This window comes from Triturus cristatus, chromosome 10 (genome assembly GCF_964204655.1).
Source record: "Triturus cristatus chromosome 10, aTriCri1.1, whole genome shotgun sequence".
Lineage (NCBI taxonomy): Eukaryota > Metazoa > Chordata > Amphibia > Caudata > Salamandridae > Triturus > Triturus cristatus.
Genome location: NC_140593.1, coordinates 419,728,200 through 419,755,180, shown reverse-complemented (window position 1 = coordinate 419,755,180; position 26,981 = coordinate 419,728,200). Strand labels below are relative to the sequence as shown.

The following is a 26,981-nucleotide window of genomic DNA, read 5'->3' as shown; positions in this document are numbered from 1 at the left end:
AATGTGAAGGCAAAACATTTATGGATACCCTGCAGAGAGGGCCAAATCCAACCACTATATAAAACAAGCATTGGCAGTGCCAATAGACCTCACCATATATTGGAGTTTAGTATATAAATAGTATTAAAGAGCAGTGAAAGTATTAAAAAGCAGTGGTAGCAAAACGGAAAACAAACCCCAACAACGTCAACAGAAAAGGAAAAAATGAATGACCTACCGTATTTTTTAATAACACGCAATGCTTAATATTAGTTTAAAAAAATGCTCCGTGGGTTTTTAATATTATTTTTAAATTTGACTGTTTGGTATAGTTGTATTAATCACACCAAAAGACACAGCTTTAATTGGGCCAGGTCCTGCCGGTGCTCACCATTGTTAGCTCTAAAAAGCTGGTGCCGAAACAACTGCATATGCACTATAATTTACTTCCAGCCACACCTTACATGACTCCAGCATCTCTGCCCATGTCCGCTGGCAAAACGGAAAACAAACCCCAACAACGTCAACAGACTAAGAAACTAAACATGCTCTAACATATTTTTTAATAACACCTGATTTAATTGGCCTGGGTCCTGACGGTGCTCCCCATCGTTAGCTCTAAAGAGCTGGTGCCGAAACAAGTGCATATGCACTGCGATTTACTTCCAGCCACACCTTACATGACTCCAGCATCTCTCTCCATGTCTGCTGGTAAAACAGAAAACAAACCCGACAACGTCAACAGAAAAGGAAACTAAAAATGTTCTAAAGTATTTTTTAATAACACCAGCTTTAATTTGCCTGGGCCCTGCCAGTGCTCACCGTAGTTAGCTCTAAAAAGTGCATATGCACTGCGATTTACTTCCAGCCCCACCTTACATGACTCCAGCATCTCTGCTAATGTCCGCTGGCAAAAAGGAAAACAAACCCCGACAATGTCAAAAGAAAAAGAAACTAAAATTGCTCTAATGTATTTTTTAATAACACCCGCTTTAATTGGCCCGGGTCCTGCCAGTTCTTACCATTGGTTAGCTCTAAAAAGCTGGAGGCGAAACAAATGCATATGCACAGCAATTTACTTCCAGCCACACCTTACATGACTTTAGCATCTCTGCCCATGTCTGCTGGCAAAGCGGAAAACAAACCCCAACAACGTCAACAGAAAAGAAATCTAAAAATCCTCGAACGTAATAACACCAGCTTTAAATAGCCAGGATCATGCCGGTGCTCACCATCGTTAGCTCTAAAAAGTGCATATGCACTGTGATTTACTTCCAGCCACACCTTACATGACTCCAGCATCTCTGCTCATGTCCACTGGCAAAATGGAATACAAACTGTTGTATATATGTGCTTGCTTGGTTATGGCTACTTGGGGTCAGTAGTCCATTCTTTGTGTTTATGTCTCCTCAACCTCTCTCACTACCTATGAGTGTTCTATCTGGTATGTGAATGTTCTAGTCTTGGCAGTTGATGGTCTGGTCAGCTTGCGAAGTGCTTTATCTCTGCTGTGCTATCTTAATAAATCTATCTTACAACCTGAAGACGTGTCCTGATGCCTATCTAATCTACTTACAACATTTTGGTGACAAATTGACTGACCAGACCAAGGCAGAAGCACAGCGCAGCACGAGAAACACTTCGCATCAAGAACCCAAAACACCTTGTCATCCATCTGCGGCTGAAAGTAACTGTAAAAGTAAACAAGATACATCTGGTATGCCGCAAATCTAAAAGAAACCTGCTGAATGGATGAAGTTTTCTTCCAAAATAAGAAGAAACCGACAGAATCACCAAGAAAAGAAGAAAACTGCCGCAAGTTATTTTAAATATAAAAAAAAGCAGGAAGAAATTCGCGAGGAAAATTGGAAAAGAAACTGGACACCTCTGTTGTCCTGTAAGCCTAAAGAAACCTGCTTTGTGAAAGAATTGTAAACCTAATGAATGTTGAAAGAAATTGGTAATCTGCATAACGTGTGAAAAATCGGCCAAAGAAACAAGAATTATCAAGCAACCTGCCAAACTACTCCATTTGCTGCCAACCCTGAGTCAAGACGACTTGACAGGTATAAGGGACACTTCCTGCATAAGCGCAACTAAGAGCTCATCACATTGACACTAGGTGACATGTCAATGGTAGCAAACGTGAAGCGTGTATGTGAAGTATCTTGAATAAGAACAGGATCAAAGGTTGATATAAATCATAAGATTTATTGTAGTAAGGAAGATTTCATCCAACCACCAGCCATCAGATTAATAACTGAACATCTCTAGAACATTGTGACACAGAACAGTCCATGACATCAGACAGTGATGTCATGAGAACTCTAGCTCTCCAACATCACCTTACATGAGATACCACACATCTCCCTTCCCCAAATACAAAACAACAATAAGCAATCTTAATATACAATCTTAATAAACATCATATGCATTAAATAAAATGAAGACTGCCAAGTAAATAGGCTTCACAACCACAGTGGAAAACACTCTTTGAACAATACAATTTTACATACAATATACAATCCTAATAAATGTCATGTATAATAAATTAAACGAAATCAGCCAAGTAGCTAGGCTTCACAACCACCCTGGTAGATTTCCTTGAACAACTTAATTTCTCACCCACTCCACAACTATCATGTGAAGAGATGTTATCATTCCCCTTATACACAGTGTCACCACCACATTCCAATTTTCCCCTACACACCGCTACTCTATTTAAATTCCAAATGCGATGATCTTGGGTTTGAATCGCATTGTTAAAAATCTTAATCACCTTAATTGGTTTCATGTACTTGGACATGGAGCCGCCTAGTACACCAGGACGTTTAATCCTGACCCAATCCCCAACATGCACCACAGTCTTCTTCACAGCATGTCTTCTATCAAAATACTCTTTTCTTATTCTCCCTTTTTCCTCTTCAACTCTCAACATCTTCTCCCCATCACATTCTTTTTCTTTTCCTTTTTGCATTTCGTATTTATTAACCCAAAATGGTTCAACACATGTGTTGGGAAGTCTACCCCGAAACAGTAAGAAAGGAGTTTTCCCTGTAGTTGCATGTGGAGCCAACCTATATTCCTCAATTTTTGCAACAACCTCTTTTTTCCAGTCTAACCCAACACTCTTCGCTAAGGCAATAGTCTCCTTAACAACTCTGTTAAATCTCTCTACCATCCCATTCGTCTCTGGATGATAGAGAGCAGAGGTTTTATGGACAACACCCTTAGAGGACAAAAATTGTTCCATTTCTCTTGAGATTAACTGAACACCATTATCCGATAGAATGGAAACAGGCAAACCTTCCCTGGCAAACAGAGACTTCAAACATTCAATTATACAACCTGTGTTGACATGTGACAAAAAAAATACTTCAGGCCACCTAGAGTACATGTCTATGACCACTAGTAAGAATGTTTGAGATTCCTTCCCATGAATGGGACCAACTATATCCAAAGCGATTTCCTGCCAAGGACCATTAGGACGTTTCCTTAATACCAAAGGTTGTTCATGTGTACACTTTGATTTATCACTTATGGCACATGACACACAATCCCTAATGATCCGCTCAATCATTCTGTCCATACCTGGCCACCAATAAGACAAACGCAATCTTTCTTTACACTTAGATAAACCTGAATGAGCCACATGTACTGAGTCCACCAATTCCCTTCTTAAACTAATGGGAGGAATCAATCTTGTTCCCCTAAACAAGAGATTGTTATCCACAGACAATTCATTTCTTACCCCCCAAAAACATCTTACATCTTCTGATACATTTTTGTTGGAACACCACCCTGCCTTTAACAAAGACATAACCTCACACAAAGTTGAATCTTTCTTAATTTCATCCAACCACTTGTCCTCCGATATGATAACCTGGTCTACAACACAAACAATTTCATCATCCTCATCATACACAGGATTGTCCTCACAGAAACCGACAGAAGGCACCAAACGCGAGAGAACATCCGCTACCCCATTTTCAATGCCTGGAATATACTTGATCATGAAATTATATTCCTGTAAGCCAATCACCCACTTGGTAATTCTACTAGAAACTAGATCCAAACCTTTCTTACTGAAAATCTCAACTAAAGGCTTATGATCTGTATGGACCTCAAAATCTACACCCCACAGAAACTTCTTGAGTTTTTTTACCGCCCAAAACACTGCCAGAGCTTCCCTCTCCACAACTGAATATCGAGTTTCTGGATCTCTAAGACTTCTAGACAGAAACATGATAGTTTTCATTCCATCAACACCACTCTGCTTCAATACAGCTCCCAATCCCTTCTCACTCGCATCTGTAACCAAAATGGATTTCCCAGAAGGATTGAAACTCTTCAACGAAGGAGCTAATCCCAACTTTTCCTTCATGGCCACGAACTCATCCTCACATTTACCTGACCACAAATACTCCTCACCCTTTCGTAATAACCTTCTCATATTAACAGTTGCTAAGGCAAAGCCCTTGATGAACTTCGCATAATATTCAATCATGCCCAAAAATTTCATAAGCTCAGACTTATTGGTGGGAGAACTCATATTTGTAATTGTTTCAACCAATTCTGACTTTGGCTTCACACCTTCCCCTGAGATGCTATGGCCTAGATAATTAATGGTGTTGGATCCAAATGTGCATTTTTCCACTTTAATAGTGAGATTGTGCTCACTCAATGCCTTTAACACAGCTCTCAACCTACAATCATGTTCCCTATCATTTTTAGCAAAGACCAATATATCGTCTTGGTAGACACACACACCAGGGAGATTCTTTAATACTCTTTCCATTACCCTTTGAAATACTGAGGATGCAGACACCAACCCGAAAGGCATTCTTCTAAATCTAAAAGTACCAAATGGAGTAATAAACGAGGTACAATCTCGAGACGACTCATCAAGCTCAATTTGGTGATACGCCGATGTTAAATCTATCGTACTAAAAATCTGTGCCCCATCAAGTAATGTTAATAATTCAGTAATGTTGGGCAAAGGGTATCTGTCCACCACAACACTCTTATTTAGTTGTCTCAAGTCAATGCACAAACGCAAACTGCCATTTGGTTTGCGTGCAGCGACAACTGGAGCAAGCCATTCCGAATCTTCTACTTCCTCAATGATCCCACCTTTGCTCAATTTCTCAATTTCCATTTTCATGTCATCCCTAACTGATAGAGGAACATTCCTCACTTTACATTGTGTTGGAATTGCATTAGATTTTAACAGTATTTTGTGCTTGTACCCTTCCAGGCATCCCAAGGTTTCGCTAAATACATTAGGAAATTCTGATTCAAGCATGTGAGCATACATTTCATTTGCGTTCTTTTCCACAGATTGAATCCTTTCTCTCAATTGTATAGGAAAATCTGCATTTGGGTCAAGATACACACCTAAATCCCCTTGATGCAGCCAACTAATAATGCTGTCCCCACGCTTTGAAACATAAATTTTCCCATTGATCAATCGATCCTTATACTCTACCAGCCCATTAAAATAACCATGCAACTTTATTGGTTCTCCCCCATACGCTAAAGGTATAATGTCTGGTTTAGTAAGAGTAACCTTTCCTTTCAGTTTAGAAGTATAAAAATCATTTGATACTATGGTGATCTTCGCACCGGAATCAAATAATACCTTCGTACATTCTCCTTCCACCATAATTTCATCATAGGGTCCTGTCTTTTTCATGTTTTCACCCTCCACCTGCACCACAATTTGCTCACAAATTTGATTCTCAAAATCACTACCTTGGTAAATTTCTACCTCTTTGACCTTTGTCTTAAGTTTAGTTTTACAAAAAGCAGTGAAATGTCCCTTCAACTTACACTTTGAGCATGTTTGACTAAGAGCCGGACACTTTCTATCATTAGCCAGATGGTCCGTTTTGCCACATCTATAACATTTTCTTTCTAACCCTACTTTGTCTGAATGAGTTTTAGTATTAGAATCATTTCTTTCTGTTTTAATCTTTATCACCACAACCTTGGCCCCTTTTTCAGCATCTTTCTTAATCACCGCAACACATTTCAAAGAGTGTTCTATGCGTTTTGCAACACTCAACACTTCATCTAGCGACGGTTCATCCCTCAACCATAACTCTTCTCTAACCTTTTCCATGTTGCACCCAAACATAAATTGATCTCTGATACGTTCATCAGTTAAAGTATCAAACTTGCATGAAGAGGCAAGTTTCCTCAACTGAGTTATATAATCTTCAATTGATTCATCAATGGTCTGCATTCTCTTTGCAAACTGATACCTTTCCAGTATAGTGCTGACCTTGGGCAAATAATGTTTATCAAGTTTTTTGATACAGATTTCGTAATCATTTAAACCTCTTGCTTCTTCTGGTGATAGATCTGGCAAATTATCAAACACATCTTGGCCCTCTGAACCCAAACAGTGGAGTAAAAGAGCTGACCGTCTTTCAGCACTCAATGACGGACCACATACTCTGGCATATCTTTCAAAAACCACCTTCCACTTTTTCCATTTAATTGGGGGAGAGCCCGGACATGATAAGAAGAAAGGTGCCGCAGTTACATTCTGCATGGTTAAATCTACTTAAAATATCACTTTTTTTTTTTTTTAACCCGCAGCTACTGGGATATATAAATAAACCCCAAAACAGTGTACACCAAAAGAAGAAAAGACCTACTGTTTAGAGTGGCTGATTCCGCAGTTATAATACAGCTATATTATAAAACCTCATGCCATTCACTCACTCGTACATAACAACGCTCTGAATAAAAATTCACAGTTGCTAAGCAACCGTAAACAAAATGGCCGCCACGCACATCCAACGTAGCGTGATACGGAATGACGAGCTACGGAAAGTCATAGAAGCCAGTCCCTGCATCGGCTGGACAATGACGCGTTCCGAAGATCATCACAGAATTCCGAGAAGAAGAACCCCTGCTTGCAGATAGAAGTTCCAATTCCAGGTAAGATGAGGCGCTCGTCGACGCGTTGAAAAGTTCTAACTGGAACGAGAATGAAAGTTCCAGATGCTGTGCTCCGCGACAGTTGGGCAAGTGTTTATTTTCAGATTAAAGTTGAAAGCTCCCATAACAATCAATCCCTTTTGAAAAAACGATCGAAAATAAAATAAATAGCCGCGAATACACTAATCTGGTAGAAAAATCGCTCACCAGTAGTTCCTTGGCAATAACACAAAGCAGACAAAATAGCCGCATCACATAACTGCTACACGATGAACTGATACGCAGTTAGTATGCCTTTACACGATGAACTGATACGCAGATAGTGTGCCATGCCCCGTCGTTCCAAAACTCTTTACAGTTAATGTGTCAGGCTTCGCTCCAAAGACATCCAAAAGGCAAAAGATCAACGAGCTTATCCGACTCCACCAGACTCAAAAAGAATTTCTTCACAACGATGATTTTCCAACGCTGAAGCACTTGATAATAAGTCCGCTTCTTAAAGTCCAACATTAATTAACTAAGGGACTTAGTAGACTGATGTGATTGCACGCAACCATTTCTTCCTCTTTATAGAGTTTTCTCAGCAGCTTTACTCTTAAATTCAGTAGAAGCTTGACTCTTGTGTTGAGATCTTCCTCATTCCAATGCCGACTACGCCAGTGAAGTATCTTGAATAAGAACAGGATCAAAGGTTGATATAAATCATAAGATTTATTGTAGTAAGGAAGATTTCATCCAACCACCAGCCATCAGATTAATAACTGAACATCTCTAGAACATTGTGACACAGAACAGTCCATGACATCAGACAGTGATGTCATGAGAACTCTAGCTCTCCAACATCACCTTACATGAGATACCACAGTATGTTTATTTAGAAACTGTCATTTGTTAAACCAAGCGCTGCTCCAAAACGATTTTTGGGATTAAATTAAGCCAATGTATGTCTGGAACCGAGCACGGAGCATATGTCTAGAACGGAGTACGATTTGAGTAGCTGAGGCATGCTATCATAAAGCGTGGATAATCTTTAGACTGGCCTTTCTAAGTCTGCGTCCTACCGGTGTTGTTCGGACAGATCCTTCCCATATGGTTGACTTCTTCTGAATGATGACATCGCAGAACTTCAGGGGGTACTGGCGGAGAGGTTGCCTCTTCGTCAAACTTTTAGAACGCCCAGCGTCAGAGACGTTTTTCAGCGCGTCATTTGGTCAACTCCGTTTAACGTGGTACGCCACCACGCAACGTCAGGAAGCCATCTTAGTCATTTTTGCTATCTCTTTACTGGTTCTCTCCATGGCTTTCGTTTCGTTCCCATGGTGATGGGATTTACGGGACACTACGCAACCAGGCAATCTTTCATGATCTCACCGAGGATCAAGTAAAACACACCGGAAAGTCAAAAGGTGAGAGAACGCAGGCAGTGTTATTTTTTTTGTTGGCATTATCGGAAGCACTGGCAGTTCCGTTTAGGTGTGTGTGTTTTGCTTAAAAGATTACAGGCGTGATAGTGGTCACTCCAGGGCATCAGCAATCTACGCTGCATTACTCTTTCTATTGCCCTCCCAGCGCAATGACCAGCCGTGAATCAAAGTGACAGATGAGTCGATGTCAATGGATCACAGGTGTGATAGTCGTCACTCTCTCGAGCATCAGCAATTTTTGTCATTTTGTTTTTCCAGATCTAAGACTAGCCATAAGACAAAACGTTATATGGAAGCACAGATGAACCGATTTTTAAGGTGTGAATCCATTTACGACAGTGCCACCTGGTGGATTTTCGAAGGATGTAGTTTGTGTTTCACATTATGGCTTGTAATTTTCATTTGGCAGCAGGAGTGTGACATAGAAATAATCCTTGGATATAGTAAAACCTATGGCTGAATTGTTTTTTTGATCTACATTGGTAGGCTGGAATAAGTATAGGGCAGTAAGAGTAAAAGTCAGAACAGCGTTAGAGATCTAAAACCTTGTTTGTTAAGAACTGGAACAGTAAATCGTGTTGATGGTGACATTCAACAGCACATATATTTAGTAAAGTGGCGAAGAAGCGCAAAAAGGAGTACCTACATCAACCACCATCAACTTTTGGAGAGTGTAATTCTTTAATTCCAGCGTTCACAGAGAGAAGTTCAAAAGCAGGTGTGGCAGATAAAAAAAAAAAGAAGTAAAAATTAAGACTTAAAGTCATAAGAAAAGGTGTCACCTTTCAAAGGTATTGTATGTTTGTAAAATGTGAAGGGGTGAAATGTAGATAGGAAATTCCTATCTCAATATTTTCTTCGGAGGAAGATATTGCAACTCTTACCCTGTTTCTGGTAAAAGTAAGTTTGAAGAAGTGAGCCTTGGATCACGACCAGGAGAGGACAATGGTAGTCCCAGGACCGGCGAAACAAGAAAAAGACTGAGGAAGTGACCCTTGGACCACGACCGGGAGAGGACAATGGTAGTCCCAGGACCGGCGAAACCAGAAACCGCGAGAGGACAAAGGATGTCCCAGAACCGTTGAGTCGAAGAAAAGGAAAAGGGGAAAAAATGAGAGAACTAAAGTTCCAACCTATCTAGCGGGAGACAACAGATGTCATAAAATCAGTACCGGGATAGGAGAAGAAAGGAAAAATGCGTCATTTGACCAGGAGAGTTCACGACCTAGAGTTGTGACGACTAGAGTTCCAGTACCACGAGACAAAATCGTGACATGGAGGTTCTTTCTACCGGGACAAATGTTCCGCGATTAGAGCCGGGCTTTTTAGCCCTTAGTACTGAGACAATTTGTCAACAAAGAAATTTAATTTTAAGTCTAATGTAGAGGCCCGAACTACATCGTGAGGCCTTTAACCCAAGGAAAGTACCAGAGCGTCATTTTAGACTGCAAGAAATCTGGCTGAGACTTTTCTTTGGGAGCATTCTTCCAGAACTATTGAGCATGTGAGGCTTTGGTTGAACTTTTATATCTTCAACTGTGTGCAGTAAGCCGCGACAGACGAAAAACTGATTGGAGTGCGTAAGCTGTCTCTTCCCGTTTTTGATGGCCACAAAGACGGATTGTTGAGAGTAGACTGTTTCTTTTTGTTTTTCGTCAATCGAAGGGAAGAAGGTGGTCATGTCATCGTGATATTCGTCATGATTCTCATTGTGATCCTCTTCTTATCCTGCTCTTTGCTTTCATCATCTGGAAGTCCAAGAGGTCGTTGACCTCCTACATGTTTTATGTTTTCTTGCTTTTCCTTTTTCATGCTTTAAGCTTTTGTTGGGTGTTTGAAGCGTTTATTGTGTTTTCTGTAAAGGAAGAAGATATGTTGTATATATGTGCTTGCTTGGTTATGGCTACTTGGGGTCAGTAGTCCATTCTTTGTGTTTATGTCTCCTCAACCTCTCTCACTACCTATGAGTGTTCTATCTGGTATGTGAATGTTCTAGTCTTGGCAGTTGATGGTCTGGTCAGCTAGCGAAGTCCTTTATCTCTGCTGTGCTATCTTAATAAATCTATCTTACAACCTGAAGACGTGTCCTGATGCCTATCTAATCTACCTACAACACAAACCCTGACAACGTCTACAGAAAAAGAAACTAAAAACGCTGTACCGTAATATTAATAACATACAATGTTTACTATTAGTCAAATAAAGTGCTCCGTGGTTTTATAATATCATTTTTAAGTTTGACTGTTGGAATAACAGTAATTCTGCAGTTACCATCAACATAATTCATAACAGATACACGCCAAAACATAAACAAAGGCACAGGGCTTTTTGTTGGTCGGAATTGAAGTGAAACTGCAGTTAAGATAAGGATAATTGCTAACAGATGCACACTGAAACAGAAACATAGCCACAGAGCTTCTTTAGGTCACAATGGAAGTCAGACTGCAGTTACGATAAGGATAATTGCTAACAGATGCACGTCTCTGTAAACAGTACTTGTAGCTGCCTCTTTAGTAGTAAAATATAGCATATCTCTTGCATATTAACTTTATTTTTAACGTGCAAGTTTATTATAACATTTAGAATTTGATCATAATGATCAAATAGATTACGTTGAAAATATCAATCTGATAATGCCTACAACGGTCAAAAAAAGATACCGGGGCATGAATAGGAAATGCCACAAACGTTCTAAAGTTAAAGCATCTGCTTTACACAACTACGTAATAAAAAACAAGCATTCCAGCATACTGTTAGAAGCTGTCTGCCTTTCCTGTGGTAAGAGATCTTATCTTGTCAGTGAATGGGACCTAAACTGTGTGATTCAGCAATGGGAACTGGTAAGAGCCCCCTTTTAAGATATATTAAATACAATAGATTTCACAACCACAGTGCAGGCACTGTGCAGGCGAAACCTAATTAGAGAGAAACCCTCTATTCCTGGCTTCCCCTTTTCTGTGGCCCAGGAAAAGTGGCAGCTTAATCAGACGACATCCTTCTTTTCACAACTCAAGCAGTGATGGTTGACATCATGTCAACCATCACTGAGTCTCAGGTTTCTCCCTTGATAGAGACAAAACAGAAGTCCTACCCATAAATGTCCACTGTAATAGCTCAGTCAGCAAGGATTATACTCTTAAAGTGGCCCCTGAGGAAATAAAATACCTGGACATTTGATTCAGCCAGGACCACAGAGAAACCTTTGATTATAATGAAAAGTAACCCTAACCAAAACATATTAGATAAATGGTTGTGACGGTTGCAGAACCCCTACAAAATGACAACACAACGCCGATGCAATCATCTGTGCCTGACGCACAGGTACTCAGCGCCGAAGATAGCGACAGCCCCCCCCACCGCACACACATAACTCTGAAGCAGGTACATCATCCAATCTGAATGCCTAAATAAAGCCTAAACGGATAGCTGCCAGCTGCCGGGAGGGAAGAGGGGTGGGCGGGAAATGTTCATGTTCAAATATGCTTACAGGAGATCATCCTGCAGTTCAATATATTGAAAAAGCGTTGCAAATATGCTGTATCTAGACAGGTCGTGAATAATGATGCAGGTCGTGTTTTACTATGATACTGTAAGGAAATATACGACATACTCTGTGATGTGCTACGAAGCAGTGCTTTCAATAAAAATAGTTGACAAAAAAATAAAATATTATTAGATAAATGGTCATCCAGATTTAACACTTGTGGGGCTGTACAGAAACCACTAAATTGATGATCACTCCCCTAGTCAGATTAGCATGTCTCCAATCTATCTTTCAGACACTTTCTTTGGCAGATATGATAGAATGCTTACCACATTACTATGGAGATACACAAAGCCAGAATTCCACTAAAGAAACTAAGACTACCAAAGAAACATGGAGCTTTGAACCTCACAGTCTATAAGAGATACCAAAATCATACTTAGCAAGAAAAGGATTCTTTGGGTTCTCCCTACCTAATACCGCTCCTCCCCCTTGACTTTCCATTGAAAACAATCTTGCTGGACCCCTTCTCCTCATTTCACTTATCACAACTAAGAAAATAAGAAAGGAACACTGCTCATGCATTCTCTCCACACCTCAGGCCTTTCAGAAAATTGACAACAAACTCCCTAAAAAATTTATTTCTCCCTCCTGGCCTCACTATGGCATAATAGTGACACTATTTCTTGAGAAATGGGCACAAGAGTTCCTTGGATCACACACCAAATATTTACCCTTCTCACACATTAAATCCACAATTTTGAACACTAGGACATATACCTTTACCACTTTCTAAAACTCAAAGCCAGAATTTTCTGAGATAAACCCCGGCAACACCTGTTCTTTCCATCTCAATAAAGACCTTAGCTAAGGGGGCACATAGCTTCCAAACTATACTCTATCCTTACACCCAAAACCTCATCTCTAACCAAATCAATACAGAGCAAATGGAAATTGATCTTATGCAATACAAGCAATACACATAATTTGACACTAAATTGGTCTTCTATCTTGCCTAACTTCATGACCAACAACATTAAACTCTGCTTACCTCAATATAGATTTGGACTGCTTATATGACCCACTGGACCCCCCCTAAACCTATCAAACTAGGTCTCTGTGACTCAGACACATGTTGCAGCTGTGGAAAAGAGACAGGAAGCATACAACATATGGTACTCAAGGTACCTTTTCGAAAAAGTTCTGGTTTGAACTTGGCAATATCATCTTGCAAATCCTAAATATAAACCAGACTCCTGGCCTTGCCTCAATTGATCTTGGCATCTTCCCTTCAGAAACACAACTTAGGCTGGACAAATCAGAATGCACCTTGTGGAATACCCTTGTCTCAACTGGTCTCAAAGCCATTCTATGTAAATGGAAGGCCTCTCCAAACTTTCAGTCCTGCACTTCCCTGGTGGGAATGGATCCACTTCACCAGGGGAGCTGATAACTCTATAAACGCCAACCTGAAAAACCCATTGAAGAAAAAACAAAAAATCTGGCCAAAACTAGATTCATACATCACTAACCTAACATTACCTTAGATGTCATCCCCTCTCTCCTTACATCCCACACCAATCCCCTTTCCCTCTCCTACCCTCACACCTTCTTCTATCCCTTCACCCCTACCCCTCCCTCCAATATTTCTTCTTTGTTCTCTAGCTATCTCTCTCCTAGCTATCCTCTCATCTCTTTTCTTCACTTCTTTTTCCACATCTTAATAGTACTCTGGGGTATTCTAGCTGTTCTGCACTATACCCTACCCTCAGAGCACCTCATACCTCTCCAGCATAAATGAATGCTATGAATCAATGTTTTTTTATTACATTACGTCACTGACTTTATTGATGATATTAATCCATAGTGCATTGTGATGTACCCTATCCTTACCTTCATACCCCATTAAGCGATTGTTCCTCTGTTTTGTACGGTCTATACTTCTTGTCTTGTCAAATAAAAATAAAAAAGATTTTAAAATTTAAAAAACACTGTAGAATACAAACTTATTCTGCAATAGTTCGTACATACTGACTACGTCATTCATCATCATCTGAAAGCATCAAATTGTGCACTCATTTTTAAGATATAATCCAGCTACTGATTGGAATTTAAAAACTTTATACTCCTTCGTGTCAATCTTCTAACCTTTCTTTTTTTTTTACAGAAAATGGATACTGGAGATCTGTGCAAAAAATCTGTGATTGATAAAAGACTTGATTTACAAAATAGAGCGAGCCCGGCTGATGGCACAGATAATACAGAGAAGGGCAAGGTATGCTCAGTTCACTTTAATTCAACACCAAAGTGCTTCATTTTGCATCTTTAATTTTATCCAATAACTTTAACCTTGGTTGTTAGACCTGGCATTTTTAGCAGGTTTACCCCCAGACATTTTGCTTTTTTACCTCCTGTTTATGACCCATATTGTGTTGGCTTAGGACTCTAAGCACTTTACTACTGCGAATCAATGCATATGCTCTCTATGTCAATTATGTTATTGATTGGTGTAGCCATGATTGGCATATTTGATTTGCTAGTAAGTCCCTAGTATTGTGCACCGGTGAGTCAAGGGCCTGTAAACCAAATGCTACTAGTGGACAGCAGCACTGGTTATGCCACCCATATGAATAGCCTTTCAAATGTGTCTCAGACCTGTCACTGCAAAGTCTGCGCACACAGTTGTTAACTGCCTTATCGACTTGGCAGGTGCACCCACTTGCCAGGCCCTAACCTTCCTTTTTCTTACATGTAAGTCACCCTTAAGTCAGACCCAAGGTTACCGTTGTGAGTAGGGTTCAGAATATCTGAAAGGTAGTACGTGTGCTGGTATTTTACATGTCCTGATAGTGAAATATAGGGAATTTCGTTTTTCACTATTGTATTTCCGATAGGTGATCCTTGGAGCTGCCTTGTTATATTTTACAAGTGTAACTTTCAATTGAGACAAGATAGAGAAATGAGGTTTAGTTCGGCAGCCCAGCTGTATGACTTCAGAGGGACTGTGGCACAGGAATACCATCACAGTATTGTGCCACCCTTTGTGAGTAGTATATGCTCTTTTGAACTAGACCTCCAGGTCTCAGCAGTAAAGGTTCCTTCTCACCAGACAGCTTACAAAATGTGCACGCTGAACTGCCGCTCGATGCCCAAACATGTATTTGAAATCCGGTTAATTCTGGAAGAAGAAGACCCGGATGCCATGTTTCTCAAACATGGCTTACCAACTCACTAGATCCGGTAGTGGTCCAGGCACTTCCTCCAGGCTATTTGATCCAAAGACAAGATCGGGAACTAAATAGAGGAGGTGGCCTGGCCATTATTTATAAAGATATATTTAATTGTTGAACCACAATAGGTTTGATTCCTGACTGTGAAAGTCTCTCTTTTGCTATCAGCTTCTCTCACACTTGCACCTTCTCCGGGGTCCTAATTTACCGACCTCCAGGAGCTACTGGGCACTTTAACAGAGACGTACCCGAGATAATAGCCAAATCAGTCAGCTCCCTTCCTAACTTTTCCATTTTGGGTGACTTGAATATCCATTTTGATGATCTCTCTTCACCTATTGTGGAGGAAATGACTGATAGCCTGGGAGCTCTCCTACTCAATCTGAAAGTGACGGGTTCCACGCACCAAAAAGGCCATATACTTGACCCCACCTTCTCCAACATGAACAATTTGATGGTGGAAAAGCCTATCCCGATGCCTTGGACGGATCACTATATGATACCCTTCTCATGTACCCCCTCGACTAGTGATCCGCCATTGGAACCGGTAAAGAAGTTGAGTCGCAACTGGGCCAAACTTCCTACTGAGTCCTGGGTGCTTACTCTCAGTAACACCCGACCGGTGTTTGAGGTTGATCCAGAATCCGCCAACAACAAGATTAATCATTGGCTCAAATCCTGCCTGGACCTGGTGGCTCAAAAAAAATGGACAACCAACAAGAAGGGTTCTAAGAGGATAGCATGGTACACGCCTAAGATCAGAGAGTTGAAGCAACAACGTAAACGATTAGAGAGGCATTGAAGGAAAGATTTCTCCAAAGAGAAGAAGAGTGATTACAGGGAGGCAACTAAAACATACAAGGCAGAAATCAGAAGGGCCCAATCCTCGTATTATGCAACGAGGATTACCTCAGCCTCAAACTCTCATCATGAAATTTTTTAAATTGCTAAATCCCTTCTCATACCTCCATCCCCAGCTCTGCCTGCTGATGACATTTTAGGACCCTGCAATAATTTGGCAGAATTCTTTTTTTTTTAAATTCAAGAAATGTATTCAGCATTTTCTCCGGTAGCAGCCCCTCAGAATGCCCTACCACTAAAAAATCGGTCGAAAGTACTTGACAGTTCTTTGGTGGTTATCCCCCCCCCATTGGACATGAAATCTTTAAAAATCTACTCCAATAAATTAAAAGCAGGTTCCCCCAGAGACGTGCCCCCCCCAACGTTCTGAACCAGGCCTTTGAGACAGTTGCTCCTACCATGCTGGACCTCATTAGCCTATCACTCGCCTCCGGGATTGTACCATCACTATGGAAATGGGCCTTGGTCAGAGCACTGCTTAAAAAAACAGTGCCTGGACCCTGAAATATTTGCCGTTTTCCCGCCGATCTCGCTTTTACCAGGGATCACAAAAATTGCATTCTTTCCACCTTTTTGAAGGAAACTGACTGCTTCCATCCCTCACAACCCGATTTTAGACCCCAGCAGGGCACAGAGACTGCCCTGGTGGTAGCCAGAAAAATCCTAGATGTCGGGGGCTCGGCAGCAATTGCCCTCCTCGACCTGAGCACGGCATTCAACACTGTCAATCATCAATTGCTAAGCTCTAGAATTAGAGAAGTAGGAGTATCTGGAACTGCACTTGAGTGGTTGGAGTAATTCTTAGATGACCGATCATCTCGGGTCTTTGAGGATAACCGCATCTCTAAAAGTATGCCGCTGAGTTGTGGGGTCCCTCTGGGCTCATCCCTGAGTCCCACGCTCTTTAATATTTATATGAGCACTCTGGCCGAGATCGTTAAACCCTTTGGCATACAGATCGTTACCTATGCAGACGGCACCCAATTGATTGTTTCCTTAAACCAATCGGAGAATGGGACAAATAATCTGGCCGGCTGTCAGGAAAAAGTGTCTGCATGGATGGATGGCTCGTATTTAAAACTGAATGGAGCAAAAACAGACCTGATGTTCTTAGGCAAACCTTCCCCCCTGGGCTCTAGCTCCTTGTGGCCCAAGTGTTTGGATAGTATGCCCTCCCCAAAAGAGCAAATCAGAAGCCTTGGCGTCTGGTTGGACCACAATCTAGACATGAAGGAGCGATCTTGGAAGGTAGCAGGGACCTGCTATGGAATACTGAAGATGATTAGGAAAATCCTCCCCCTGCTGCCTTTCAATGCCAGGAGACTGTTGGTTCAAGCTCTGATTCTCTCACGTCTGGATGACGCCAACGTTCTCTACTTAGGGTCCCCGTGCTCTAAGATTAAGAAGCTACAGACTGTGCAAAACTATGCATCCCGCCTCCTTCTACAGATCCCCAATAGGGAATCCGTGTGATCATCAATAGCTTCTCTCCATTGGCTCCCAGTCGCTGCGAGAGTTCAGTTCAAGGCCATAAGCATTGTACACAAGACTCTATCTTCTAAGGGCCCATCAATTCTTCATTCCATCATCTCCCCCGACCGTCCCTGTAGATCCTTGCGCTCCGGGAATAAACGCCTGGCAGCAGTCGCTAGGATATATAGGTCTAGGAGCGGGGGACAATTATTCTCCTACATCGATTCCAAACGTTGGAACCTTCTTCCAAACTACATTCGCCTGGAAGATGACTATCTGTCCTTCCAAAGCCAGTTTAAAACTTTCCTGTTCCCTGCTATTTAATTAATGGCCATTTGTGTAGGTTCTGTTCCTAAGGGCTGGGAGGCCTTCTGGTAGCCACGCGCTCTATAAATGCCAATTCATTCATTCATTCATTCATTGACTAATGTTAGCATACGCACAATTCAACAATTCGCTCAATAAAATTTCCTCATATCAATTACAAGTTAATTTTCTTTTGTCGTATTAATGTTATTATGTGTAAAATCATAAACCTCAACATAATTAGTGATGAACTAAAGCAATGTCAAATAGAAACTATGGGCCTGATTCATAAAGGGAAACTTACACTTTTGTATAAGTTCACGATTATTTGTTATTAATAAATATATTTTACTCTTAGGGCCTTTACGACTACGAGTCTATGTACATAAAAAGAGTGGACTGACAAAAGTGAAAATATACCTTTGTGAATCAGGCCAACCATGTACAATGTTGCACATGATACATAAATTTAACTATTATGGCAGCGAGTTGGGGTGACTCCCCCTTGAAACAGGATAGGGCTGCATTTGTATACATTTTTTATGTCCAGTGTCAAGAACACTGAGCAAATAAATCTTTCTGCATCAATCCCATCGGTGTGGAGAATGGCTCCATGTTGTCCTCCGCACTGGCCCATGTCTGATGAGGACAGCTTCAGGCAGTCCTGCCACACAAGGCAGGAAATCCTTCTGGTATTGACACCAGATGGATGTCCTCTTTTATTTTAGCCTTGGGAGCTGGAGAACAGCTTCCCCAGCAGCCCAAGGCATTTGTTGTTTTCCATTTAATGAGGATCTGCCCGCATGGTACGCTGATGTCAATACAGTGAAAGTGAATGTGAAATGAGCCAATTGGCTAATTTCACTTTCACTGAATCATTGCTCAGGCGCATATCTCAGCCCCTGAGCACCAATTCACATGGGGGAGGTGTCATAGGAAAGGGGAGAATCTCCTCTTTCCAATGATACCCAGTGGATTGATTCTTGGGGATGGCCCCAGGAGGGAGATCCCCAAGCAGGGACCCACCCACTAGACAGGAAGGGTAGGGGGAGTGGCCCCTTGGGCAAGAGCATGTGCTCCCCCTTGTTCGTGTTTGTTAATGCAGTCCTGAGGGCCATTATCCCCATCTGCTTGCCGGTGGGGCAGAAAGTGCACTAGGCACCATGATTACAGTTCTATATATATTTGTAGTTGTGATTGCTGCTTGGCATTGTCATGGCAATGCCCCCACCCAATAAAAATAGGGAAATAGTCTTTCTGCCCCCTGGGCCAGATGAGGGCAATTACCTCAAGCCCACCAGACCCGGAGTATTCCTTTTTTTATTTGTCAGGGTGGGGGCTGCCCAGCATGGACATGTCCCCACCCCCATAAAAATGAAGAAACAGCCTTTCTCCCGACTTGTGTGATTGAGTCAAGTGCCAGCGACAGCCATTGTCCTTGGTTTGATCCCTTCCTGTGACTAACACTATGCCCAACCACACAAGTGGTGCAGTATTTTGATTGGTATCTGTGAGTCAATGCTGGGTGGTGGTAATGTTGTGGATTCCTTCAAATTCCAGAAGTTTCCATCACAGAAATGTAAGGAAAATGTGTGATTTCAAGCAAAGTTTGAGGTTAGCAGGGCATTGTGGGTAAAAAAAGCCTTATGAGATCCACACAAGTCACCCCATCCTGGATTCCCCTAGGTATCTAGTCTTCTAAAATGTACAGGTTTGCTAGGTTTCCCAAGGTGCTAGCTGAGCTAGGGCCCAAAATCCACCTAGGCACATTGAAAAAAAAGGTCAGGTTTGAGGGGGAAAATGTGATGTGTCCATGTGGCGTTTTGGGGCATTTCTGTTGTGGGTACTAGGCCTACCCAAACAAGTAAGATACCATTTTTATCAGAAGACTTAGGGGAATGCTGGGTGGAAGGAAGTTTGTGGCTGCCTGCAGAGTCCAGAACTTTCTATCACAGAAAGATGAGTAAAATTTGTTTTTCAGTCATTATTTACTTTATTCGGTTTCATCAAAAGAAAACCATAAAAGTGTCAAACATCTTAAAAAGCGTTACATTTTCCAGTGATTTAGAATTACTTTTAAATTGTTAAAAAATCGTCACAGTTGATTATTTACATATTAATATTTTACATTCAAAGTTTAGGAAATTAAACACATATAACAACTTTAAAATACATCAAAATTCAAGTTACAAGTTAGTTCTATGTCGGATACAGAATTTCAAGAACCTTGCTATATTTATGGCTAAATATCTGATTCCAAAAATTGGAGAGCCATAAGAGAAGGGCGACATTGGCGAAGGCACATGCTTTTTAAAATCGGAATAAGCCATTGCTTTCTAGGTTCAATATAAAATTTACAAAAAAGGGTTACATGTAAGAGCGATTGTAGGGATATTCCATCGCATGGGCAATGGGTTAGCTGCTTAGACCAATCATTTGTCACTGGAAAAGTGACAAATCGATGAAAGATGTTTAGTCTGAAACGAGTCAATAGGAATCTGTCAAAACTGGATAACTTCCAAGTTAAGTAAGGCTGGATCATCACAGTAGATTGAATAGACAATGAGTGCTGAACAGAGATTTTATTTACTTCAGTTGTCAAACGGAGACCAGCTAAATGCATTAGACATTGATTTTTTAACACCTTCCTTGATATCCGAGCCATTTCCTGGGGGTTATGATAGTAATTCTCCATACCCAAGTCAATTAAGAACTTCCTAACATATTGAAGCCACTGAATCATCTGGACATGTTCTAACTTGACACAGTCTGTCACTACTGCTTGGGTAAATGTTAACTTGTTAGAGGTCCAAAGACGGTGCCATAATAGAACTGGTTGCATCCCTATAATGTCGGAAATGTAGGACACGCCCAGCTCTAGATGGCAACTGAATGTAGAGGTACTTTGTAGAACTGCAAGTAGGAATCTTAAAAAACGCATTTCGCCTGGTAAATACGTAAAATCTCTTCTGGGGGTCGTTTACCAAGCCTCTGAGTAAATGCTACTAAAGTCATTGTTGCTTTTAGAAACTGTAATTTTCTAACCTCGATTGCTCTTTTCCAGGTACCCTTTTCATCTATTATCACTCCTAAATAAGGATAAGTGGGAGTATGATCTACCCTAGAGTTATTTATAAAAATTTCTTTTTCTTTTCTTAATTTTCGGCCCGAGTTCATAATAAAGGTCTTTTTTATATTGATTTTTAAACCTAAATTCGACATAAATAAGTTGTATCGATTTACAGAGCGCTGCAGTTCAAGGGGAGTGCGGGCAATAATAACCGCATCATCCGCATATAGGAGAGCAGGGATTGGACGATTCTGGACAAAGGGAAGGTCCTGACTCCCGGCCAGCATGGCTAATTCCAGGCCGTTTGTAAAAAGAGTGAAAAGGTAGGGGGCCAGGACACAACCCTGTCTTACTCCCCGCTCCACCCTAAAAGGTACAGATAACTGGCCTCCCAAACCATATCTCACTCTCGCGGTTACGTTTGAATACATTTCTTGCAAATAATTAACCAACAATGTATCAACCCCCATTTCTGTCAAGATAACCCAGAGTTTTGCATGTCCCACACAGTCAAAAGCTGCAGTGAGATCTACATAGGCCATGTACAATCTACCACCCTTCGCGTCTACATATTTGCTTCTAAGTAGTGACAAATTTAGCACTTGCTCGATAGTATCGAGGCCTTCCCTAAATCCATACTGGAGCTCCTATGCTCCAGTATGGATTTAGAGAAGTTGTTAAGATGTTGTTATCCTCGGTCCAGAGCTGTAGGCGTTCTAATAAAATTCGGCCCACCACCTTTCCTAACGAGTCTAATAGGGAGATGGGGCGATAGCACGTTGGACTATTGCGATCGCCCTTTTTAAAAATCGGGACCAAGATGGACTCTGACCAAGAGCTCAAAAGATCAGTTTTTCCCGTGGCTTCTAATACCCTGAGTAATAATGGGACCTATAAGTCCATTTTGAATTTATATAAATCCACAGGGACCCCATCAGGGCCCGGGGCCTTTCCTCCTCTACTGGCGTTTAAGGCTCGCTCAACTTCGGCCAAAGTAAAATCTAAGGCCAGAGTCCTCGAAGAGGGCCTGGAGCTGCTGATCCTTTTCCCAGGAGTACTGTGGGTTTGGGTAAAATCGTCTGTGAGGGCAAATATCTGAGTGAAATGAGCTATCCAATCGGATTCAGTGATTGCAACTTCTATGTTACTGTTCTCCCTTCGGCCAGAGAGAAATGGGGTATTTATGACTTCCCAAAACACTGAACTGTCATTACTTTTACAGCTATTATGTAAGGCAATCCATAATTCCTCTTTTAGCTCCTTCTTTCTCTGACGTAAAGTTTTATAATATGCTTTCCTTAGTTGGACAACTGCTGTCCTATCTCTATTAGGTTTTTTAAGAGCTACTTTAAGGTAAGAGTATGCTTTTGTACAGGATTTATTAAACCAACTAGTTTTTATTTTTCTCTTCCCCTTAGGAATAAAGGTTAGGGCGTCATTTACAGATTTAATTATTACTTTAAAGTTGTCTACTATCTCCTGAGGATTTGAACTCTCCGCCAAACATAAACTTATTGCAGGCATGGAGGTTCTGACAACTTTTTCTGTAATTAGTTCGGGATCTAAGTGAACCCACTTTATAGCATACCCATTAAGTCTATTCATAATAAGACAATCCTCATGTAACAAGGTCGTTGGCCTTACACTGCCTCGTACCAGTTGCATAGTAATAGAGATCGGAAAGTGGTCACAGAATACGCAGTCATGTGTTATAAAGTTTGTTAAAAGATGTGAAGCCCTAGATGCCATAAAGATATAATCTATGCAGGTGGAAGCTCCTCTGTCATTAAAAGTTGGACTTAAGGGAACAGCAGGTGTTACCAATTCATTCGCGAAGGTCTGTTGAAGGAGTGAAATCGTCTCATTCATACACGCCCCTATAAAAGAGTGGGGGAAATGGGTAATAATACTATCTTGAACGTCCAAAAGACTACATGTAATGTTGTTGGTTCTTTCACAAAGAGATAAATTAAAATCGCCACCCCACATAATGAAGGAATTTTTCCCATGGTGGTTATTACTAAAATCTAGAAGATAATAACGTATTTCTTTTAGTATCTCCACCAATTTTGTTTGCTGTAGATTATTATAAAAATTAACGACCACAATGTGGGCTGATTTATTTAAAACTATTGAAATTATCTGGTAGTTCTCCTTGTTTTTTAAAGATTTTATTTCTCTCGCTCGAATTAGGTTTGAAATATACACCACTAAACCACCTTTCGCACGCCCTGATACTGAAGTAAGTGCCGGAGAAAAAAAGGTTATATAGCCATTTAAATGGATTGGTTGTACTGCCCATGTCTCCTGAAAACACAGGATATCATGAGACCGTACAAAAGATAACCACCCTTCTTGATTAAACTTAGATCGAAGACCGGCAATATTCCAATATGCAACACTAATAGAAGCCCCTTTTAAGTCATTGTTGTCAAACTGGGGGGCTATATTTGAACAGCTTCTTTCTTCTAGAGGGTTACTATTCCTTAAAGAGACCACAGCAAGATCTAAATCATTTGTTACTAGGGGGCTTAATTGATGTAACTTTTGGCCATAATTGTCTACCGTGGATTCTTAAACCTGTACAGAAGGAACCGGAAGAGAATTAAGGGAGGGAATCGGAAGATTATTCAATTGCGCTACTTCCAAGGATGGATTACAGACTAAAATCAATTGTCACGCAGTATTTTCTCTCTCTAAAATAAGGGAGACAGAGCCCAGAGAACGAGAACGAGAGCGAGTTGGTTGTCAGTCCACCTCCTCTAAGAATGACAGAGGCTCAAACCTGTTCTGCGTTAGGATGGAACCGTTTGTTTTCAAAGTGGAGTTACATACCGGCTTATAAAAAAAGCCAAGAGGAAGGGACATGATTACTGTAGGTGTTATGGGTGATTCCTCGTTGACAGCCAAAAGAAAACGAACCATTCTGGGGGCCTCATGTAGGTAAATAAATTTTACCGTTTCTTAAATACCGAGCCGTACCGAATCGGTATTTAAGAATCGGTAAGTTATATGTAGGTAAAAATTCGGTAACAGTTACCGAATCGGTAACATTCGGTAATCAAGAATCGGAAATCACCGAATCGGTAAATACCGAGGTGGTATTTACCGAATCAGAAAATACCGAATCGGTATTTACGGAATCGGTAAATAAAATCACATGACTTGATGAAATAGCTAATCCTGTGCAACCACACCCCACCCAACCAGGAAGTGGCCACACCCAGGCAGGTGTACATAATTAGCCGACCCTGGAGAGGCTTGGAGTGCAGAGGAGTGGCAGGGAGCCGGTGCCTGTGCGAGCGGGAAAACGAACATCATGTCCAGCCAGAGAACACAGAGAGATGGAGGGGAAAGGAGGAGGAAGCTGAAATTCAGCCCCAAGGAACTCCAGGTGCTGGTGGAGGAGGTGGTGAAGCAGCACCAGAAGCTGTTTGGGAGGCAATCCCTGCAAGTGCCTGAGGCTGAAAAGCGCAACATTTGGCTGGCCATCCAGGCGCATGTCAATGCTGTGGGAGTGACCCACAGGGACATAGAGGTCCTAAAAAAGCGCTGGTATGACCTGAGGATTGTAACCAAGAGGAAGATGGGCGACATCCAGAAGGAGGCCAGCCAGACTGGAGGTGGAACCAACAGGGCACCTGCCCTCACCGAACTGGAGGAGCTGGTGGGGGCCACAATCGAGCAAGAGAGCGTCGTGGGTCTTGGGGACGCCGACAGCTCTGCCAGAGCCGCCACACGACAAGGTAAGACGAAAGCACAGCAATGTAGCCCCCCCTACCCCTATCCCACATCCCCCATTGTGAAACGAGAATCCCACTCCAGTCCACATGTGTCAGTGCAGACAGGCAATGCATTCTGGGAGATGTAGTCAGGGAAACACCAACCATGAAGTAAATGGCACAGGGCAACAAGGCATGTCACACACATGAGGCACAAGGAGGCAGAGGACATTTTGGAATGTGAAATGATTTATTGTGACGCTTGCAATGCAGCCCTTCGGGGACACTGAGCCAATGTTGTATTTCTGTCCACAGATGTGACATCATGCAGGACAGGGCATGCTGCAGGAGAGAGGGCACACCGGCCACACAGATCACCTCTGGCCAGCACAAGTTCAGACCAGGGAGCAGGCCCATTGGCAGCCGCACCACCAACACAGGCAGCCTCGCCGCACCCAGAGCCAGCATCACCTCACCCAGAGCCAGCATCACCTCACCCAGAGCCAGCATCACCACTCATGTTTGAGTCACCGGCCACATTTCCGCTTGCAGGTGTGAGAATGAGGAGGCGTCCAGCAGCCAGGCTACGAGCCTTAGACACCTCGTCTGACGACAGCATGGGCCCTGAAGAACTCACCAGGCCCCAGGAAGGGAGCCATGCCACTGTGCCCTACACCTCACAGGCAGCACAGACGGGAGCAAGAGGGCGCCGCAGGTCGCGTGTCCAGAGTCCACCAGCACCCATTGACAGCCATGGTGTCTTCTCGGGGCTCAAGGGCCAAATGTTGAAACAACAGCGCCTGCAAACAAAGGCAGTCATGTCAGTCCAGAGGCACATGCGGGTCATGAAAACTACATTAGTCAACATGGACAATAACATCAGCGCTATGGCAGCGGGCATTCGGGACATGTCCCAGTCAATCCAGCAGTTGTGCAGCAAATTAGATGCTGACATAGAAGCACGGCGCCGGGAACGGCAGAGGAGGGACACTACCAACAGGGCACTCAACCGTCTGGCAACTGCCACTTCTCTACTCTGCCGGCGCTCTGTGTCGATGCAGGAGGGCCTGACACACTGCTGCAGCGACCTGTCTCGGGGGATGGTGCAGGTGACAAGTGCACTAGGGGTGCTATTAACTAGTCAGCCGTCGACAACTGCTGCAGGGGATGCTGCGGAGAGCATCGACACCAGCAGCAGGAGCAGCATCACACCCCCCGTCCCAGAAGGACGCAGGAGCAGCAGGCAGCTTGGGGTTGGCTCTAGTGAGGATGCACAAGCCGTGCCATCCACCACTGCAGCGCGTATGCGCAAACATTGATGTAGCCCTGCTTAGCCACTTTCCAATGGGTGACGTAACCCTGGACTTACTCCTTGTATAGATGGTATATTGCCAGATTGGCTTGTTCATGTGTTCATGGCGTGGTGCCACATTAAAACTACGTCATGACTTATCACAACTGGCTGTGTCCCCTTACTTACTCAGAAATAGTTGCATGTGATCTCTGCCCGTCTCTCTCTCCCATCGATTGCAGTTGGCACTCTAGCTGCGTTGCCCTCTGGCTGGCCTGACTCATCCTCGTTGTCCTCAAAATATGTTAGTTCCACATCTGTACCTTTTTTCGTGGCAAGGTTGTGCAGCATTGCACAAGTGGCAATGATCTTGCAGCAGTTGATGGGTGTGTACTGGCGTGCGCCTCCGCTCTTGTGGAGGCAGCGGAACCTGCTCTTCAGTAGTCCAAACGTGCGCTCCACCACATTGCGTGTTGTTTTATGTGCCACGTTGTATCGTCTCTCACTCTGGGTTGATGGGTGTAGGTAGGGAGTGAGGATGAATGACCGGCATGCATATGCACTGTCGCCTAGATGAGTAAAAGGGAAACATCAGTCACATGCCTCTATACACTATGATTTGCAGGTTGCAAGGGGCGTCACTGTTACTTATCTAGCAGGTATCCCTCTCCAAATTCTCCGGCACTCAGTAGTGTGTAGATCCCACTATTCTGGAAGATGTAAGAGTCGTGGGTGCTCCCAGGAAACTTCGCAACAATATCAGTGATGATGTTCCCTGCATCACAGATCACCTGCACATTGATGGAGTGGGTGGACTTTCTGTTCCTGTAGATGTGCTCTGTGTCAGCTGGTGGGCAGATTGGGATGTGTGTGCCATCAATGCAGCCAATGACATGGGGGAACTGTGCCATGTGATAAAAGTCTGTTTTGGTTTTCTGCAGTGCAGCCTGTGTGTTTGGGAAGCTGATGTAGTGGTGCATTCTCTGCATCATGGCATCCAGGAACTTCCTGAAGAAACGGGACAGGCAACTCTGGGATACACCACCCACCGCAGCTATCACCACCTGATAACTGCCGGATGCCAGTAGATGTAGGCTGCAGAGCACCTGCACATGTGGTGGTATGGCGTGCGCCCTTCTTGTTGGCTGGTCCAGGAGTGGGTGCAGGTCCCTTATCAGGTCCATGATGGT

The 26,981-nt window shown here is 42.5% G+C and overlaps 2 long non-coding RNA genes across 3 annotated transcripts in view; one reads left to right on the top strand and one right to left on the bottom strand.

The window, feature by feature from the left end:
- The window catches only part of LOC146789550 (uncharacterized), a 61,163-nt gene extending 53,092 nt beyond the window's left edge, over window positions 1-8,071 (bottom strand). Inside the window, exon 1 of the long non-coding RNA XR_014969823.1 lies at window positions 7,992-8,071. This is a non-coding gene — a long non-coding RNA (uncharacterized LOC146789550). The remainder of the gene's footprint in view (window positions 1-7,991) is intronic.
- A 156-nt stretch (window positions 8,072-8,227) lies between these two features.
- LOC146789549 (uncharacterized) overlaps window positions 8,228-26,981 on the top strand; it is a 41,081-nt gene continuing 22,327 nt past the window's right edge. For both annotated transcript variants that reach the window (XR_014969822.1, XR_014969821.1), the window contains exons 1-2: window positions 8,228-8,336; window positions 14,006-14,113. This is a non-coding gene — a long non-coding RNA (uncharacterized LOC146789549). The remainder of the gene's footprint in view (window positions 8,337-14,005; window positions 14,114-26,981) is intronic.